General features: G+C 46.9%; 1 protein-coding gene across 2 annotated transcripts in view; it reads left to right on the forward strand.

The window, feature by feature from the left end:
- Positions 1-20,700: 20,700 nt before the first annotated feature.
- MGMT (O-6-methylguanine-DNA methyltransferase) overlaps positions 20,701-21,017 on the forward strand; it is a 291,274-nt gene continuing 290,957 nt past the window's right edge. For both annotated transcript variants that reach the window (XM_034663435.1, XM_034663436.1), the window contains exon 1: positions 20,701-20,808. The gene's annotated coding sequence lies outside the window, so the exon portion shown is untranslated. The remainder of the gene's footprint in view (positions 20,809-21,017) is intronic.

Genomic DNA, 21,017 nt, shown 5'->3' on the forward strand with positions numbered 1-21,017 from the left:
CTATTTTTCAAAGGGGGATGCCGGGGTGGGGTTCATTCTTCTAAGTATCCTCAGTGCTCAGCTTATCATTAGGGTGCGTTTTGCAGTTCAGACCAAAATTAGCAGGTGTTGTTACAGAGTTTCAGTGATTTGGCTAAGAAATGGCTCCCTTTAGAACGAATGCTCTTTCTTCAACCTTCCAAAGTCAGTTATCATTTTTAAAGCAGCTTGACCTGGAAGCATGCAGCTAAAATTGTGGGGACTGTTAATGACAGTTTTATTGGGCACTATGCTTATGGTTCACATTTTGAGGTCTGTATGTAATTGATCTTTCTCCCTTACATGAGAAACACAGCAATAAGCTGGTTGCAGCACCACATTATAGATAAAGAGAAATAATAATGATGTCACCTTGAGATTCAAAGATCGTGGAATAGTAATAGTCTCCTAGCTCATTTCTCCCAACTGCGATGACCTCGCCAATACTAAATCTTAACAGTCTCAGCATTATTTTTGAATTATTCATGCTAGCCTTTTCCCTCACTACAAAATCAGGGAAAATGAATGCATCATGCTCTGTCAGCTCTACAGGTATTTTGGTAAAAATAAAATGTTATTTGGTATCACACACACACACACACACACGGGTACCGTAGCACAGGAGCACGCTTACCTTGGACAGGAAAACATACAAACAAACAAATTTCATTCGTGAGGAAAAAGAGCGAGCACCTGTCCCCATCGATTCTGAATCGATCACTGGCTAACCATGTGTGGGTTACCTGGAGGGTGAGGTGTCTATGGCTTTAAATAAAAGGTGCATAATAAGAGTAGATTCCATCTGCAGTCCAGCCCCCAAATTACACTAGGAAGTAACATCAAGAAATTTGCACGCCCTCCGTCCTGGTCAGTGCTCACCCATGTTAAACTTCCAGTTTGGCTTGTGAAATATCAAATCAGCATACATTTCTTATTTTAATTCAAATTATGTAGAGATAGCAGCTTGACAGCTCTCCTAGTCTGGCCAGCCTGGCGATGATGGGAGCGCTACAGTTTCATTCCGGGGACGGATCTCATAAAGAACGCATGTGGGAATAAAATAGAATGCACGTAACTGTAAAGTCAGGCAGGTACCCTGATGCATCTGTACTCTTGACCTTTAAGCTCCTGATGAAAAACAAATGTTAAGCTTTCAGAAGACAGGCGTATCCCTGGCTTTGCTGGGTGGTATGTGCGGGCGCACAGACTGTATTAATTTAGTGTGGCATCAATAACCTTGAAATCAGGATTTTGCACTAAAAACCCAGGTTTATGTTTATTCAGAAACCAAAGGAAAAAAAGGCAACTTTATTTAAAGGAGCAGCAAGTGGGCGAGTGCAGTTCACCACTCCAGATTTTTGGAGCCGCTCGCTGGCTTCCATGGCAACAGATACTTAAGATGATGAGGACCCAGAGATGTTCCTTAAAGAGTCTTTTCATTTTGCATATAATTCTAATTATAGATGAGACTTGCTTGTTCGGCCACCTAGACCACACCTGGAGAGAAAGCACGGTCAGTGACTCCTCTGTCTCGCCCCCACGCTTCGGGTCCCTCAGGAAGGAGACAAAGCGTTCTTTGGTTGTACATCACCAGCTTTTTTCTCATTAGAAAAATGTATTTCTTTTTCTGCTAAAGAAAGAAATAGAAATCACTCATCCCCCCGGCTGGACTCTAGACACAAGCCCGTTCAGGATGATGAATAGCAGCGAATCTGCCACGAGTCCTTCTTGCAGACCAGGGTCTCCACAGCTCCTATTCTGATGCCAGAACCTGCAGCCACCTCTTCCTACTTGCCCTGCGATCATGTTTATAGCAGGTCTGTTAGAATCACACAGCACGTCCAGAGTCATCCAAGATTGCGTTACGTTGAGCATAGAGTGCATGGTCACTATGTTCCATGATATTCCAATTCTCTACCGCTTAAGTGTAATAGGGTCCGTTGTTGGCAACATAATCAGTATTTTGTATTTTCCACTGCTATCAATGTCTCAGGAAAGAGAAAGAAAGAAAGAGAGAAAGAAAGAAAGAAAGAAAGAAAGAAAGAAAGAAAGAAAAGAAAAGAACAAGAAAGAAAGACAGGGAGGGCACAGTTCCCCTTCTCTCTCCCAGAAAGAATAGTAAGGCTGCTCTGAGTTAAGGCTTCCTTGCTCAGAGAAAAACAAAGTGCTATTTTCGAGGTTTTAAGTGTTCCCTGAATTTAAATCCCACACGGCCTTTGGCTGGATGAAACCCACAGTGGGGTCGGAGGCTCTTCCTGAGGAGAGATGAAAGGGCTTCCGTCCCCTGGAGCTGAGGAGGGGCAGTGGCTGGAAGCCTGGGCCTCTGGGGCGGAGATCCTGGAGGCCGGTGATGCAGATGGGCCCCGTCCCCTCACAGCAGCCTGGAGGCAGGATTGCCAGATAAAATTCAGTGTGTTCAGATCATTGTGCATTTCAGATAAACTATACAGACAATATTTGGGACATATTTATACTAAAAAAACTTCTTGCTAAATCTAGCAATGCTGGGAGGCCACAGCAGGAGCTGAGATGGGGTGGTTGCCTGAGCGCCTTGGCCTTGCCCCAGCTGTGAAGGTCCTGGGGCAAACCTCCTCTCAACTTCTAGTCTTCTTGTACCCCAGGTCATCTGGTGAGCAAGTTCCAAAGTGTCTTCTTCCACAGGCTGTTCCACTGCTGTGGGCAGGGGGCTCCCTGCCTCTGAGCAGACTAAAGCTCCATTCTGGGGTCTCGAATGGAGGCCCTTCTATGAAGACAGGACAGAATAGGACAAGAGTCTGGCCAGACCAGCACCTACCCAGGCTCTTTCTTGGCAACCCTCAGAATAAGTTAAAGACTTACCTGTTCTCTGGGTCTGCCAGTCGTCATTTGTTACAGAGGGGTCTACGCCAGCTCAGGGCTTTGCAAACAACAGAGCCACAGGCACCCTTGTGCCACCCTCCTAAGTAACCAGCCTGGCAATACCTGTGTCTGCTTATAAGATGAATTTCAAATTTGGTCAGAAGATGGACTTCTCCTACCCCCAGGATTCTGCTGGAGGCTGCTGGACTAAGGGATCCCCAGTTCCCCCTCAGCCCTGCCACATGCATTGACCTCCATTCCCGGCTGGAGAGCACTTTTTTTTTTTTTTGCAGTTTTGCTCCTTCAATAAATATTTACTCAGTAACAACATATGCTAGCATACTCCAACAAATAAAGCAGAAAAAGCCTTTGCCCTCACAGGGCTTATCTTTAAGTAGAAAGGGTCAGCAAACACAGGCAATGACCCAGTCAGTTAGAGACCACTTGGGCGGCTGGGGAGTCCGGAGAGGGGTGAAGAGAGGGGAGGATGCAATTAAGAGTAGGGTCCTCAGGCAGAGCCTCCGTCAGAAGGTGGTATTGAGCTGAGACTGGAAGGAGGTGAGAGTTAGCCAGTGTGTTAGAAGGAACAGTGTTCAGGCAGAGGGAACAGTCAATGCTGGGCCCTGAGGCTGTTTGGGGGAGTGATGTGGAGGAAGGTAAGGATGTGGTCATGGTGGTAGGAGGGTGGAGGCAGGATCTGGAAGGGTAAGGAGAGGAGTGGAGCTGACAGGGGACACAGAGCGGGTTCTGAGCACAGGAGCCACGTGTGCTGGCTGAATTAAAGGTCTGTTCTAGCTGCTGTGCTGGGAAAAGCCTGCAGAAAAGAGTAGAGGCCATGAGGCCCATGCCGAGCCACCAGGGGACAGATGATGGCCGAGATGATGGGCAACTTGGGCCAACAGGTGTAGTCGCCATAGCAAATGAAAGGCATGAAACAGAGGATTCGGGGGGACCCCAGCACATATGCAATCAGGGGGCCCCAGACCGCAAGCCTGAATGTTAGGAAGCATAAATCAAACTAGCAAACAATTAAATGCTCGCTGTATTTTTGCTTTCATGATGACGACAGAAAAATAAGGGGAAAGCCATGGTTTTTGTACTGTGGGAGGTTGGCAAAGTGTCAGTGGCTGAATTTGATTCTACATATCTGAGGGTTCTATCGGTCAGTCAACAATGTTTGAAAAAGGAGGAAAAAAGACATCTATAACTTATGAATTAGTATGTGCTTTTTCCATAAATTTACTTTTCTTGCCCCATGTCAGTATAATCCTTAATTATGTGGTATGATCAAGATTTTCACGTAATTTGTCTTCTAGTACCATTAGAGATATAAGGAACGAAAAACTAAATTGTAGTAAAGTGTATGAAATTTGAATGTGTTTTTGTCAAAAATGTAAATCAAATGTAAAAAATAAAGTTATTTTTCATGATTCCAAAAATGATTTTGCTTCTAAAGCTCAAAATTAGCTATTAAAATTAAAAAGCAAGGTATTTTAATTATTGGATTAAATTTAAAGCTGAAATTTTTATTTAAATTTTTGAATGCTTAATTAAAATTATGAAATATTTTGATACAATGAAACTATCATGACTCTGTCTGGCATTGTTCACCCAGTTGCCAATGTAAAGAAACAGTATGTCAGGTCATATAGGTTCTATCTAGACTTACATATATGCAATTTTGAGACTGTGAATCGTCTAACATTGCAAACCATGGCTCCTTAGCAACCATGTATCACTGTGGTGAGTGCCAGGCTCATGTGTGAGTACCTTTGGAATTACAAATCAGGATAGGAAGACAAGGAAGAAAATGGGCACCGACCACTACTGGAGAATGATGCTTCATTATGCAAGAATCTATCACATGTTCCTACACGACTATCACATTCCTGCTTAAAAGAAGGATTTAATAAGTTAATACATTGCCTTTGCTCTTACCAAAGCTCCTTGCTGTTCAAACCCTCCCTCCACGCAGAACAATGTGTGCCTCCAACACCATCTGTGCCTCTTCCACAGACCTCCATGGCTCTCAGACAATGACTAGGACGGACATATGGGGGGCCTGGGCCCTGAATGTTGTCAGGCTTGAGAGACCAGTGTCAAGCCCAAGTCTTCTTGAGAAAGCGGTGTATAGGTGCGTGTGTTTACTCACACACAAGCTTGCTCAGTATGAGGGGCCCTCTAAGTAAGAAGCCCTCTGAAGTGTCTCTTTGGCCCAACTCTATTGGCATCGGACCCGGAAGGCTGGGCTTGCCATCACCTGCGGTGGGGAAACTGTGGGCGAAGCAGTTTCAGGTGAGGTGGGAGGGTATAAAGATCAGGAATTTGCTTTTGCAAATGTTGAGTTTGTGATGTCTTTTGGTTATCCAGAGGAAAGCTTGCAGTATGAATGGGTCTGGGTTCTGTAAGAGAGAAAAGTGGGGGGAGCTGGGCTGGAGATATGCATTGGCAAGCCATCAGCACACAGCTGTTCTGTAGTGCCCTGGACTGCAAGGGGCCGCCGAAGAACTGATACAGAAGAGAATCCAAGACTGAGTCCTAAGGCACCTAAGGTCTAGAGTTGAGGACAAATATGGTAGGATGGCTATCAGTAAAACAAACAAACACAAAACAGAAACAACAAGTGCTGGTGAGGATGTGGAGAAATTGGAACTCTTGTGCACTGTTGATGAGAATGTAAAATGGTGTAGTCTCTATGGAAAACAATATGGAAGTTGCTTAAAAAAAATGTAAAATAGAATTACTATATGATCCAGCAATCCCACTTCTGGGTTTGCAGCCCAAACCAAAAGCAGGGTCTCACAGAGATATTTATAACTCATTCCATAGCAGCATTACTCACAATAGGCAAAAAGGTGGAAACAACATGAGTGTCAACCACCAGATGAATGAATAAACAAAATATGAGAAATCCATACAATGGAATATTATTCAACCTCAGACAGGAAGGAAATTCTGACACCTGCCACGACATGGATGAACCTTGAGGACATAGGTGTTCAGTGAAATGAGTCAGTCATGAAAGGACAAATATTGTACGATTTCACTTATATAAGATACTTAGAATAGTTAAATGCATACAGACCGGAAGTAGGGTGGTGATTTTTAGGGGCAGAAGAAGGGGGAATAAGGAGTTTTTGTTTACTGGGGACAAAGTTTCAGTTTTGCAAGATGAAAAGAGTTCTAGAGATGGATGGCAGTGATGGGTGCACGACAATGTGAACATATTCAATACCACTGAACTATACACTGAAAAGTGGTCAAAGAGGTAAATTTTATGTTATATGTATTTAACCAAAATTTTAAAAACTAAAAAAAGAGAGAGAGAAATATTTTTTAAAAAGAAGAGTTTGGGGACGCCTGGGTGGCTCAGTAGGTTAAGCGTCTGCCTTTGGCTCAGGTCACAATCTCAGGGTCCTGGGATCAAGTCCCAAACTGGGCTCCTTGCTCAGCAGGAGCCTGCTTCTCCCTCTCCCTGCTTCTCACTCTGCCTGCTGCTCCCCTTGCTTGCGTTCTCTCTCTCTCTCTCTGACAAATAAATTAAATAAATACAATCTTTAAAAAAAAAAAGGAAAGAAAAAAGAATTGGGGACAAGATGAAGGACCATTTCCAGGGACTGGGAAGGAGGGAGCCATGGTCCTGCTTTGGCTCAGGCCAGACTAGTTCCCACAGGGCTGTGGCTCCCTGAGGCAGGGCCAGCGTCTGTGCAGCCCAGAGTGTCTCACTGGGTGGCGTGATTCCCCAAATGCAATGATGTTTCCTTCTTGTTCTACGCTCTTCTCATCTGTTCCTGGTCACTGTCTTTCCTGAAGTTGTGCTCCCATTTTGGCTCCCATGTCACAGTCTGTTGCCTACATGACTTCTTCAGTCTATGGACACACACCTGGCCCATCTCTCCTCTCTATCCCACTCACCTGCTATTTCAATAATTGTGCCCAAATGATTCTAAACCTCATTCTCTTATGCCACCTTCATAGCATTGTTTCAGCTGTGGCACTTCCTCCCTGCCAGCCAAACGACAAATGATGTTTTCAAGATGGATGATGAATGAATGAATCAAAGAGCCAGATCATAGACAAGGGAGTGTCTTCTTTCTTACTCATCTCCAGTCGGTTTGCCCCTCGCTGTGCACACAATGGGTGCACGATCTGTGGATGAAAAAGAGGAAGGAAGAACAGAAGGACCAGACAAGAGTGCTGGTCAGTAGATGTGGGTTTCTCACTAGAAATAGTAAGAAGCACAGCAAGTATTGAAGTGGCTAATACGCCACTCATTTCAACATCTGAACAGTAGCTCTTACTTGAAGACGGTGTAGATGCAAGGAAAATGAATGTCTTCCTTAGCTCTCTTTAGGGAGTGTCAATGAATATACCTGCAGCACATATATACCCATGGGGACCTCTTTAAGATAGAGCCCAAGAAGGGGGGCCTGGGAGGGTCAGTCCATTAAGCATCCTACTCTTGCTTTCAGATGAGGTCGTGATCTCAGGGCCCTGGGATCGAGTCCTGCATTGGGCTCCATGCTCAGCGGGGAGTCTGCTTGAGGATTCTTTCTCTCCCTTTGCCTCTCTTCCACTCATGTGCACACTCTCTCTCTCTCAAATCAATAAATCTTAAAAAAAGAAAGAAAGAAAGAAAGAAAGAAAGAAAGAAAGAAAGAAAGAAAGAAAGAAAAAGAAAGAAAGGGCCCAAGAACTAAGTTTCAACACAGGATCTCAGGTTGTATGGTCTGAGTTACAGACAGTGCAGAAGTGAGTTAAAATAGCCAACCCATGTGTCAAATGATTCTGATGCCTTCAAATACCAGTTAATGTTATATGTCGACTTGACTCTGCCACGCGTGCCCAGATATTGGGTTAAATATTTTTTCTGGGTGTCTATGAGGGTGTTTCTGGATGACATAAGCATTTGAATCAGTAGACCAAGTAACACAAATTGTCTTCCTCATTGTGGGTAGGATTCACCCAACCCACTGAAAGCCTGAATAGAACAAAAAGGCAGAGTAAGGGAAAATTAACTCAGCCTGACTGTCTTGGAGCTGGGACAATGGTCTCCTCCTGCCTTTGGACTCAGACTCAGGCTAGGAGTACACCATTGGCTCTTCTCCCAGGTTTCCAGCTTGCCAACCACAGGTCTTGCAACTCCCCAGTCTCCGTAATTGCACGAGCCAGCTGTATGTGTAGATATATGGGATATGTACATACATGGTGTATATAGAGATCACAGCATAATTGGTGGGAGTTTCGTGTTACTGTTGACAGTAATTTTCCAGTTATTATAGTGTTAGACTTCGAGAAAAAGTGCATGGATGCTCTCGTGACCACACTGTGACATGTTTTAAAGTGAAGAGTTACTTGCACCAACATTGCTTTCCATGTTCACTGCCCAGGGACTTTTATCCACATGGTCAAGGTGGTGTCAGGTTGGCAGAACAAAATCATTGCTATTTGACTTTCAACTGTGAAATTTTGCAGTAATATTATGAGTTGCTCCCCTTAACAATTGTCTGGCTTACAAACTCCCGGGAAGGTGAGAATGATTTAGAGTTTATGGGGAGTAGTGTAGGTTAATCATAAGAACGGGGCTGCTGTGAAGGCCAAGGGGCATTGACAGATTGTGTTCTCTTCTCCTGTTCTGATTTTCCTTATTTTCAGCCTGACATCTTTTTTTTTAATAGATTTGCTTTGAGATTTTGCACATCTACAAAATCCATTTGAAAACCTGATGGGCAGAGAATGGAAATGATTTTATGGTTGGGAAGATTGCACACAGATTTTTTTCTTTTTAAGGCTAGCGTTTCTAATTGTGCACTCAGAAAGAGCCACAGTCTTCATATTAATGAGCTTGCTCAGTTTAAGAAGAATTAGATGAAGTCAAAACATTGAACCCAGAGGTGGAAAGCCTGTTTCTGTGACATTGTCAGCAGCTTAGAGAGGTCTTCCCAAGGAATTCTTTTCTGTAAATGGCAGCTTGTAATCGGCATTGGGGTTCCAGGCAGTGGAGTGATAGCAGAAACCGGTCCCAGTGAAAATCCCCCCATGGCATGGTGCGGATGCCATTTTCGTAGGGAATCCTGATTTCACACACACACACACACACACATACACACAAACACAATTAAATGAAAAATAAATTAGAAAGAGCCAATAATTAGTGTATTATTACAGCTCTTGCATATGTATCTTCCCTATAGATTTGGTAAGAAAAATAAAAGGCTTTAAAACCCTAGTCATTATCTGAGGACTTTTTCCTGGAGGTTTCCCTTGCTTATTGGCATGAGTTGGCCATTGTCCTTGTCCCTTGTGCTTTGGAGAGCCAGTCCTGCCCCACGTGGAATACAAGGGTGACTAGCGCTCACAACCAGAAACCCTAGACTATCGTCCACACCCTTCTCTGGTCAAGAGCATATGCGGGCTCCCTCTGGCTGCTGCATCTGGTCCAACTCTCCCTTGACTTCCCGATTCCCACAGACACCCTAGCAGCCCCACTTTCATCCTAGACCAATTTCCCCTCTCCACCCCTCCCTGACTCCCCACTTCATTCCCTTGACTGCTCTTTTGGGTACCGACTCTGTAAAGAGAACTTCCTGGCTTCTCAACCCATGGAGTTCAGCCTGTAGCATTAGCTCTTAATTGTCTCACGGGCTCCTTTGTTCCTTCGTGTGTTTGTTTGTTCATCAATTGTTTATTTAGCCCCTCATGCATCAGACACTGTGTTGGGGGCCAAGCAGACACGGGGAGGGAGCATGGCCATTCTTCGGGGTTTGGCTGGAGCCCTGAGCTCTTCAGGGGTGTTTGGGAGGTAAACGTGCAGAAGAAGAGTAGGGCAAGTTTGGGCAGGGCCTGGGTCCCTGCCTGTACTGAGGTATCACCTCCTTGACCTTGGGCATGTGCAGCCTGGTCTGTAAAAGGGACACTGGCAGCAGAGACGGGTTACAGCCTCTTGAAATTACCCAGCTTTGAGATGGTGCAGACTTAGATGAAAACCCCAGTGGAAAGACAGGAGCAAGGAACAGACTGAGTACTCCTTCTTAGCGTGTTTGTTTAGGACGAAACCACCAGTGGCATCAGAACTGCAAGAAAGTGGATTTCCGCCAGAGTTTGTGTTTTTAATTTTGTCTACTTTTTGTTCTTTTATGTAAGCAATTAATTAATTCCTACCATGTATAGCCACCAAGTATATTCCTGGGCTAGAGATCCAAATAGCAACGGGACCTGTACTGCCATCAAAGAGCTTACGGCCCAGTCGCAGAGGAAACACTGCAGGGTCGGCCAAGGTCGGAGCCATGTGGAGCGGCCAGGCTGCTGGGGGCTTTCCACAAAGACCCGGCACCCGGAGGGAGGCTAATCTCAGTGAGATGCAGAAAAGGCCACTGGGGGACAGGACTGGAGTCCGGAGAGAGGTGACAACTGGCTGTTGAAGTTACTATGAGAAGAGCCGATGACAGTTGTGAAGGCATCTGAACACGGATAAATCACCGTACATTATACATGTTACAAGATTCCACAAGCGTGTCTGTATGGTCTTTTCTGATTCTAGCCCCTGAGTGGTGAGGGGGTGACTGCAACAGGCATTTCCATTCACTTGATCCCACCCACTGGCAAACCTTCGGGAAGTCAGGTACGATTATCTCTGTTCTGCGGACAGTATGACTGAGGGTGTGTGCGGCTAAGGAAAGAACAGGGGACAACAGAGCCAGGAAACGCTGTCCCGGGACGAACGGCCAGGTCTCCAGGTTCCCACTGGGAGCTCGTCCTGGGTTATGACGCTGCTGCTCTTGTTTCCTTGTGCCACCAAAACCAGTGAAGGCTTTTAATTATTTAAATGTTATTTTTGTCTCAGTAACAAACACAAGGTGGAAGTCTCTGTTGGTGGATTTGGGCTCACGGGGAGCTAAAACTCATCAGTTCCAACCACTGGACAAAGAATTCAGGGACACCCTGAAAACACCAGGTGTAGCCATTGACCCTCGGTGGGGAGGAGGAGGGAACACACCTAGAAAATGTGGCATTTCATTGCTATTTAAAAAAAAATTAATCTTACTACCAAGTATCTTTTGAATTAGACATTCAAATAATTTTACTTTCTGCTTAAGGATCATTTTGCTTAAGAACAAAATAAAATGTGGGTACATGAACATTTTACGAAAGCATAATCATTACATAGCATCAGATTACGTGCCAATTATTTTCATTTCTGGGTTATTAAAAGTTTAGGGATGAAATAAAAAAATTGAATTTAAAATAAACTCCCAGTCCTTCAGTTTCCACAATGAGATTTATAAGTCTGATGTTGGTAAATGCGTACTTTGCAGTGTTTATTAGATCATCTTGATTTCTGGGGACATCGCTTAGAAGCATCGCATTTGTCCAATCTACGAGTTCTAACACCTTTGTGGATTGAGGGGCCCCTCATCCTTCTTCATTTTCCCTGCTCTCTTGTCTGTGCGTTGAGTTTTCATCAGACCCAGTGGGACAGGAGCCCGGAGCCCATTTCTGTCATTCTTGGGGCGTTTCTGTGCCCTGCGGAGGACCCGCGCTCTCCACTGCGTGCCGTGATGTCATCTGTCAAAATTCTAACCGGCTTCTCGCTTTGTCTTTGGAGGCTGAGCCCTGATGCATTGCTCTTCACAGCAACACCAGTTCCACAGGACAATTAAGGATGTTAGCTTCCTGCTATCAGTTATGAAACATTTTCTCTTGCTGAGAATCTTTGAGGAAGGGCTAGGAAAGTGCACACATGGACCTTTTCTTGATAAGCCGGAGAACCGGAATGGGCCTTTTGATAAATGCTTTCTGGTAGTTGTCTTTCAGGAGCTAATTTTTCAAGCTGAGAGAGAGAGAGAGAGACAGGAAGAGAGAGAGGTTTCTAATTTTTCAGGTACCTAATGACTTAAGGGAGGAAAACAGATAATTTCGCGAATGTATTTTGGCACATCTGAAACCATGTCTGCTTGGTTCTGGGATAAAGTCAATGTCCCTCGGTTAGTAGCAGATGTATTTTCGTTTGGAGAATTGGATTATTTTTGAATTCTACTTATTATACTAACTTGAATACCATATTATGAAATCCATTTCAACTTTTATGGACATCCCTGCCTTCTCCAGGGGCTTCTTCAAGCATTTGGTTTATTGGGGAAGAGTCATTTATTCCCTGCAACGATGCCCACGGTGCTGGCACATTACAGAGAAGAAAATAAGCCACAAAATTCAAGTTCTCATTGCGGAAGATTCTCAACTTACATGACTTTCTTAAAATAATGGAAAACGTTAGAATATGACATCCCAGGGAAGGGGAGAGGATTCTTGCATATCTAATCAAAATGTTATCACCCCAGAAACATATTTATAATATGACCTTTGTCAGCGGCTTCACAGTGAAGAAATCCTTTCAAAAAGGCAAAGTTTCTGATGAAGCATCACAGGCTGGAAGAAACTCTCAGAAAAGAAATTGCATTGTCAACGAGAGAGCCTCCCCGGCCGAGGCTGCGCTCCGGAGATCGCCAGGGCCCTCTTACCACTGTCTTCAACTGTCAAAGTTTAGCTCCTTTTGGATTTTTGAACAATTCAAAGAAGATACTTTCATAAATAGTTTCATAAATGACAGCATATCTAATTCCTTGGCTTTTGAACACCAAGCTGTGTACAGCACAGGGAGGCGACTGAGAATTTCTCCTGAGCCATAAAGCAGTCTAGGAGGTAAGTTTCCAAGCTGTTGACACAGACAGTAGAGATGGAAATTCTCTAGTAGCATGCTAGACCCTCCTTCTGCATTCCGCTTGGCCTGACACTCGTGGACTGACGCAGTGTATCTTGATGTTTGTATCCCATTTCAGAAATGTTCTGACATTATCTATTTGGAAGTTTGAAAAATAGTATAAAACTCCCAATGCATCTGAGCACACATTTCAACAGAGCAATCACAATACCCATCTCCACCGATGCAAGATGCAGGCTCCAACCCAATTCCAACAGCTTCATTTCTAAGTCGACGGGAATCCGAAAATTTTGCTGTGTGTAAAAAAATTAGGAGAGGCCGGCTCCTTCTTGCCGTCAACCACCTCCCAGGGCTCAGCAACCATAGGGCGTTGGCTGTAGAACATGTGGGAAGGAATGAACAATCAGGAAAAATAAGCTGGAAAAAAGTTTTGATGGCAGAACTGAAAGGAAAGGAGACAGTGGGGTAGGAATGCCATGGTAGACACGGCGCGAATGGAAAACGGCAATGATGTGGCTGCCATTTGTGCACTTGTTTTTTTGGTTTTTTTTTTTTTAAGATTTTATTTATTTATTTGAGAGAGAGAGAGAGAGCAGGGGGGAGGCGCAGAGGGGGAGGGAGAAGTAGACTCCCCACTGAGCAGGGAGCCCAGTGTGGGACTCGATCCCAGGACTCTGGGATCCCGACCTGAGCTGAAGGCAGATGGTTCACTGACTGAGCCACCCAGGTGCCCCCATTTGCGCACTTCTTACAAGATTCAAGTTCAGGTCCCAAGCAGCAAAGCATCTTAAGTCAAAAGCGGGCTTTCACATCACAAGTGTCTGGAGATTCTATTCACCTAGATGCCTGTTGTACTATAGATTAGCCCACCGGTGCCCTGAAAACCCACAAGACTAATGATTCCACCATCACCTTTAATTTCCTATTTAGACTTCTTCCCATTTATTCTCATCACACGCCCAGGGGTAGATGCCAAAGCGACTGCTCAGCTACAACTTCTAGCTTGTTAATAACTGGGTTATAGTTTCCCAACCATCGGCGTTCTCATGTGTTGCAAATGGAAATCAGATTTGCAAGGGGGAGATGTGTGGGGTCCTGGCACCCACGCATCTCCCCTGCTTCCTCCTCAGACCAAGAAAGACAAGTTTTTAATCAGCAGTCAACTCTACAGTCCTCGGAGTTGGTTTAAACTACGTCAGCAACTCTGATTCTTTTATTTGAAGAACAAATAGCAGGATAAAATTCCTAAGCCCTGGAAATACACCGTCATAATGTGCCACCAAAAGATTTTAAATTCCTCAATTCAAAAATGCTAACACACAGTCTTTTCTCTGTTTCTGTCAGTCTCTCTCTCTCTCTCCCTCCTTCCCTCCCTCCTCTCTCTCTTCTCTTTCCTTCTCCCCCATGCCCACCCCAATCCTATATGCTGATGGAGTGGGAATATTTTCAGGACTATCGGCCCTTGGGGATCAGTAACTCTACACAGATAAGTGCTGCTCTGCCATTTCATAGCTGAGTCACTTTGGACAAGTAACTTGACCTTTCAACCCTCACTTTTCTTACCTATAAACTGGGTGCACTGACCCTCACCTCACACACTTAGGAGTTTTTGAAAGGATAACACACATAACAAGTAGCGCAGTGTCCAGGGGGCACGTGCAGTGCTCAAGATTCTTGGTAGCAAATGACAGGAGCCCCACTCAAACTTGTTTATTCAAACAGAAGATTTCATTGTCACAGAGATATAAGAAGTACAGAGGTAGCTGCCTTCAGATCTGGCTGGATCCAGGGGCTCAGCAATGGAGTCTGGGCCGGTTCTCTCTACTCTACGGGATCCCCTCCCAGCAAAGGTGGTGGTGACGCGGAGCCACAGAGTCTCTGCTGGGTGACCCAGCAGGAAGGAACCGAACGTGTGTGCAGGCGAGGGCCTGACTGGTCCAGCACAGTGCCCGACGGAAGATTGGCCACAAAGGAGGCAGTAGAGCTTGCCGGCAAGAGTCATGAATGTCCTCCGTGAGTCTCAGCAAGTGCTGCTCTCACGAGTCAGAGACACAGTAAACCCAGTGTCAATATTCTAACTCACTGCTGTGTGATCTTCCCAAGTTACTCAACCACTCTGTTTCCTCATTTGTAAAGCTGTGATAATGATATTCCCTACCTCATATATTGTTGTGAAAATTCAAAAAGCCAATGTGCATCATGCATTAACCCTAGGGCCTGCCACCTAACAAAAAATGGGTAATTTTGGGCTAATTGTATTCTTAATTTCTAGGAGCCCTATCTTTCTAGTGCCCGAGTAACTTAATGAATCTCCAATAAATGTGGTAACTAAGATTAATCCCTAAGACGAAGAAATGAGGTGCGGATTTGGCGATGCTTTGCCTTGCCTTGGCCCGGGGGGCGGGGGGTCCAGCTCCAGGAGACTGTCCTGAGCTGGTACCGAGTTGTGTCCTCTGTCCAGCCTCACGAAACAGATACCACAGTCCACAGAATTGTAGAAGTCTCCACCGCACACAGCCACAGCCACCTGGGCACTTATTTAATGGCAGAGACCATCTCTACTGCCATGGGGGAGACGGGGCTGCCAGCAGCAGAGTGCCCCCGCCACCCCCGCCACATACTGCTGCTGCTGCGTAGCTGTGAAGCCTGAAGAGAGAGCACGAGGGTACATGGCACAAAGCCTGAGCCTGGCACACAGTAGGTGCTCTATCACCATGGGCAGGTATGGTACAACTTGGTGACTCCATACCTTACAGTCATCCTGCCCTTACCATCCCCCTTCCTTCCCTTGTCATGCCTGTTCTCCTGGCCACTTGGGTGCATGTGACTGGCTAGGTGGTACTTCCTTCTGTCGGCCACCGTGACAGGTCCAGACTCAGCATAGTCACCTGTACTGGGCCAATCAGAGTCCTTCCCTGGGATTTTCTTCCAGGGGAAGCTGGAGATAGAATTTGCTTCGACTCTGGGGACACACTGCTGAAAGGATGTAATGCTGAGGTCATAGGTAGACACATGGGTCATGCTGAAGAAGAGGGATCTGAAGAAGAGAGGAGGGCTGGCCCCAGTCTCTGATGTCTGGGACCCCCCTTCCTTTACTACCCTGCGCTGGACCAGTCCACTTCCTAACGAAGGCCTGGCTTTGGGCTGCCTTCCTTCATGTGCATCAGGAAGAGCCCGCCCCGTAGGGCCCCTCCCTGGGGAGTGGCCTCACTCAGGTGCCCAGGACTCTTCTCCCTCCCCACCAGGAATGAGAACTCTGTTCTGTTCCTGTCCAGAGGGCTCGTGGACCAAACAGGGCTGCTAACGTGACAGATGCAGGGCCACTCCCCCAACCTCGCTCTGTCATTCCTGACTCCGTGCACGGAAGTGGGTTATCTCTGCTAACAGACAGTCAGACAGCTGAAAGATCAGACAGACCGCCACAGCACCCTCACCGCCAATTTTACTGCTCACGTGCTGACCGTTCTTCCCACGTTGCCTCATCTTATTTTAAATCAATGGCTCAGTGCACCGGGGCTGGAGTGAAGAAGGGTCCCTCGGGGGGGAATACAACCACTTTTTCTTTTTCAGATTAATATTTTTGGAGGGTGAGACAGAACGTCTGGTGTGGCTGGTTTTCCTGCCTTGATTTCCATGTGTGGTTTCCCAGGTAGAGGCAAACGAGGACAAATCACAATCTCAGCATCCAAATCCCCACGTCTCTTGCTTTAATTTCCAAGTCACAAAAATGCAGGCACATCTGGTTCATCCCAGAAGGACGGAGGAGGGGGGAGACCCCCTTCCTCCTGGTGGCCCAGGTGCATACTCCCCAGCACTTCACACCACTTAAAAGATTCTGCCCAAACTGCCAACAATGTGTTACAAACAAAACCCTTCCCGAAAATGGATCAAAAACACTTTGTAATAAGTGTAGGAGCCACTTTCAAAAGGGCCAACATCTGACAAAATCCCCGGTCCTGAGTGATCAACACTCAAATAGCCCAACACAGTTTGGGAAAACCTCCCCCGAAGCTTCTACGTTTGAAGAAGTAGCTCTCTGTGCCAATCTACACACACACACACACACACACACACACACACACACACACACACACATCAGAAGAGTTGCCTTCGATTCCCTGGTTTGTATGTATTATATACATTTCCCAGATACTCAGTTTATCTGGTCACCATATTTTGGAAGGAAGAGCTGCATATGATTTGGGATCATCGTTGTCCAGCAATTACTGGATAATGGGTCCAAATACCACAAATACCGGTGGTCCTTTACCTGTGTGAGTGTTTCCCCTAAAAAAAAGCAGGTGTCATTCATTCTCCCTTTCAGGACTTTCCTTTTATCATCCCTCCCACACCAGCAGATTTCCTGACTGCTCAATGTGGGGCCACCCACAGCACAAAGCTAGGCACACAGGGGCTCTTGACAAGAGCTTGTTGAAAGGGTCCTGGCTTTGCACCCCACGACCCCTAGCACATCGCCCAGGTAGATGCTCACTGCTCCTGATTGCAAACCCCATTTCCTTATCTGTCTATACCACCCAACTGTGGGTGCCTTTGGCCCTCATGCACATCCCCCCCCCTGCCTCCCTCCTCCATTCCTCCAGAATGCCCCCCCTCCCAACATCAATCACTGGTTGGCTGTACTACCTAGATCCTAGGTGCCGGCTCTTGGCTCCAACCCTTACAGGAATACTAGGGCTGGGAAAATCAATTGTGTTAATCGGTAAAACTCTCCACTGGAGATGCTATCCTAAAAGAAAACCACATGTAAAACACTTAAAGAGGGGAGCTCTGTAATATGTTTCTTTTGTTATACGACCCTCGCACGTTTGTCCGGAGTTTGGGGCTTTCAAACCACACAAGGTTTTATGTGATCATTATAAAATCCCTTCTTTTCCCAAAGGCAGGGTAGTAAGGATTAAGTTTGACTACTGAAGACAGCTTTGTTGTAAACGGTCTCTAATGTCACAAAAGTAGCTTGGAAAGAAAGGCTTATTAAACAAACTTCTTGGGTCACAAATCATTAGCAATCACATGTCATGTTCATTTGTTTAACCTGAAAGGTATCCATTTGGATGTTTAAAGAAAAGATGCAAATTAACATTGTTCCCAGTGCCCACGGGAAGGCTGGCTGGTCTTAAAGGACATTCAGGGAGGCCCCTTGAAAAGTCAGACTGACATTGAACATATATACTCTTGTGTTTTTCCACCTCTTTTGCAAAGAAGTCATTCATGGGAATTTGAAGAAGAATGGGATATGATTTATTAATCCACAGATGGGAAGCCCCAAAGGAACCTTGTCCACCTAGTCCAATGCTGTCATCCTACAAACAGAGAAGTCATGTGGATTATACAGTGAGAGGCTGGCAGGACCACATCCCAAATCTCCTGACCTTGTGTTCCTTACACACCAAGCCACCTCCCACATTTGCAGCTATCCTTGTGTTGCTTAAACGGTAGAAAGTGCTCATGGTGAGGATGCTGTTATAATGGGACAAAAGCATAAGGCATAGGGGAGCTTTTGAGAAAATGCTTTGAGTTTTTGAAAATTATCATCAAGAGAAGAATTTACCAGCAAGTGCAGGGAGTGAGGATTTTAGTTCTATTCACTGGAGAGTCTGAGATGTCACATTCGAGAATCTTAGTCTTTGGGAAGTCCAGTCCTTGGCAGGAGTGGTGGCCTTCTTTCAGCCCCCCATGGCTCTAAGACCCCTATCTGGCTCCTGACCTCGAATCCCCTTGTGAAGGTGGTTGCTGCATCCCCCAACCTTACCGGGAAGGGCAACTGAGTCCCGCAGCAGACCCGGGTGCTTGCATCTCCCCTGGATGCTGTACTCTCCTTTGTCTCTTTCTCTCCGACCTCTCCCCAAGGCCACACAATCTCCCTAAAGGGCCTTAGACTCATCACGATTAACTTTCTTTCCTGGGGTGGGAATCAGAGATGCTAACGCCAGCTAGACTCTTTGTACTAATAGCTTAGGAAATCATATTAAACTACTATTCAGATAAAAAGCAAAGTAGGATTTATTTATTTTTATAAAATTACATCACAGTATGCTGGTTAAGATACCAGAAGGCATCCTGATTCAATTTTGGTGTTATTTTCCCTTTTCAGTTCTGTGGGGATCCCAGTTCTGAGTTGCCATTGATGTTTGTTACTTCTACTTGCATACCCTACACAGAGTAGATCATTGTAAGAATCCTTTACAGATGATAACATTGAGGATTAGAGAATTTGAATAAGTTTCCCGAAGTTTCACAGTGAGCCAGTAGAAAAGACCAGAACAAATGGCAAAGATATTTTATTTCTCTTGCTTTCTTAGCTTAAGTGCTTATGGCTGCCAGTATTGAGAAGGATTCTGAGGCTGTGTTCAGTCTCACTGGAGAAAAAGTGCCTTGATTTGGGTACACCAGTGTGTACCCAGGGCCTAGTTCACTTTCCACAAGCAGCTCTTCTGAACATGTCCCAGCCCAGGCCTGGTCCTGGGCAGGGGCCTTAACAGGATCCATGATGCCCCTACGGAGTCACTGGGGCTTTTCACAAAGCAACCTTGTTTTGGTTCTTTGAACAAATTTTTATTAACAAAATATGTTGAGCCCTGCAAGTCACAAGTATCCCAGTAGAGGAGTTGTACATGCCAGGAGGGTGAAGATTTCTTTCCCGTTAAGAAAACAGAATCTAGCATCCCCATAGATGGGTTAGAACACACAGTCCTGAGATGGGACCAATGGGTGTGTGACCTCCCTTAAACTTTGGGGGATACTCCCAGAGGTCCTCATGCCAACCAAGCTGGATACAATGTGTCTATAGTGTTTCCTGGGGCTGCCATAAAAGATACCAGAAAACGGGTATCCAGAAACAACACACATGTATCGTCTCATAGCTCTGGAGCCCAGGAGTCTGAATGAAGGTGTGGAGAGGGCCGTGCTCCCACTGAAGGTTCTAGNCCAAGCTGGATACAATGTGTCTATAGTGTTTCCTGGGGCTGCCATAAAAGGTACCGGAAAACGGGTATCCAGAAACAACACACATGTATTGTCTCATAGCTCTGGAGCCCAGGAGTCTGAATGAAGGTGTGGAGAGGGCCGTGCTCCCACTGAAGGTTCTAGGGATGGGTGCTGCCCATGCCTCTCGTCCCAGGTGGTCCTTGGCTAGGACGTATCACTGCGCACCCTCTGTCTTCACACAGAGTTCTCCCTGTGTCTCTGTCTTCACCTGGCCTTCAGTTTACAAGGACAACAGTCATATTGGGATTAGGGGCCCACCCTAATGACTCATTGTAACTTGTTACCTCTCTAAAGATCCTGTCTTCAAATAAGGTCACTTTCTGAGTACTGGGGGTTGGGAGTCCAACACATCTTTCTGAGGGAGCACAATTCAACCATAATAGTGTCCACACAGCACCAAGCAGTGCCTAGCACCCATGTGCTCACTGAAGAGCATCTGAGACTGGCCTGGCTGCCAGGGCCCAGGAGTCTGAGTGTGTCTAGGTCCTGGTGACCTCAAGGGCCCTGCATGGCCACCTCCAACCACAGGCATTGGGGACTGACCCCAGGCCCCTCTGCTCGCTCATCGACCCGGATGGTGCCCGGAGTCCTGTTGGTCCCTGCCCTCTAGGAGGCCCAGGCAAGCAGCCCGCGCTCCAGACACCTGCCCGCAGGGCGGAACCGGCAACAGGATTAGCGGGAGCATCTGGCGCCGCCCCTCTCCACCGCTCCCCGCTCGCGGCGTACCGCGCGCACCAAGGGGCGCGGGGCTGACATTTGCTGAACCGAGGCACAGAGCGCGAGAGGTGAAGGCAGAAGCGCCGGGCCCAGGCCGCCAAGCAGGAGACGCTGGCCCGCCGGCGGCAAGACCCCGGCGGGGTGGCGCCGGGCGGCCAGCGAGGCTGCGCGGAGCAGGGTCAGCCCGGGCGCCGCCGCACTGGGCATGCTCCGACCCGGGCCACCGCTCGCGGATCCAGCCGCGTCCCGCCGCGTTAAGTCCCGCCCCCGCACCTCGGCGCGGCTTCCCGCACTTCCTGGCCCCTCCCCCTCTAGGCCCCGCCCACGCGCGCTTCAACTCCCGCGCCCCGGCCGCGCTTCCGCCACGTCCAGGCCCCGCCCACCGTGGGTCCGCCCCCCGAGCGTCCCGGCCCCGCCCCCGCGCCCAGGACGTGCCAGGGCAGCGCACGCTCCTAAAACACTTGCCATCCCTGCGCTTTCAGCTCCTCTCGGTCAGCGGCCTGGGCAACGCGGTGAGTGTCTGGGTTGCTCTCCTCCCGCAAAAGTCGGGGCCTTTCCTAGGATTAGCAGTCGTCTGGAACCTGTGGTTCTATGGGCACCTTCCCTCGTCCTAGGAGTGGGGCCTGCTCGCATCCCACCCACTCTGCCCAGGCCCCACGTGTGCCCAGGTGTGCCCAGGCGCGGCCCATCCCCCAGACCTGGGGCTCCTGGACCATGTTGC

Source organism: Ailuropoda melanoleuca, chromosome 6 (assembly GCF_002007445.2).
Source record: "Ailuropoda melanoleuca isolate Jingjing chromosome 6, ASM200744v2, whole genome shotgun sequence".
Lineage (NCBI taxonomy): Eukaryota > Metazoa > Chordata > Mammalia > Carnivora > Ursidae > Ailuropoda > Ailuropoda melanoleuca.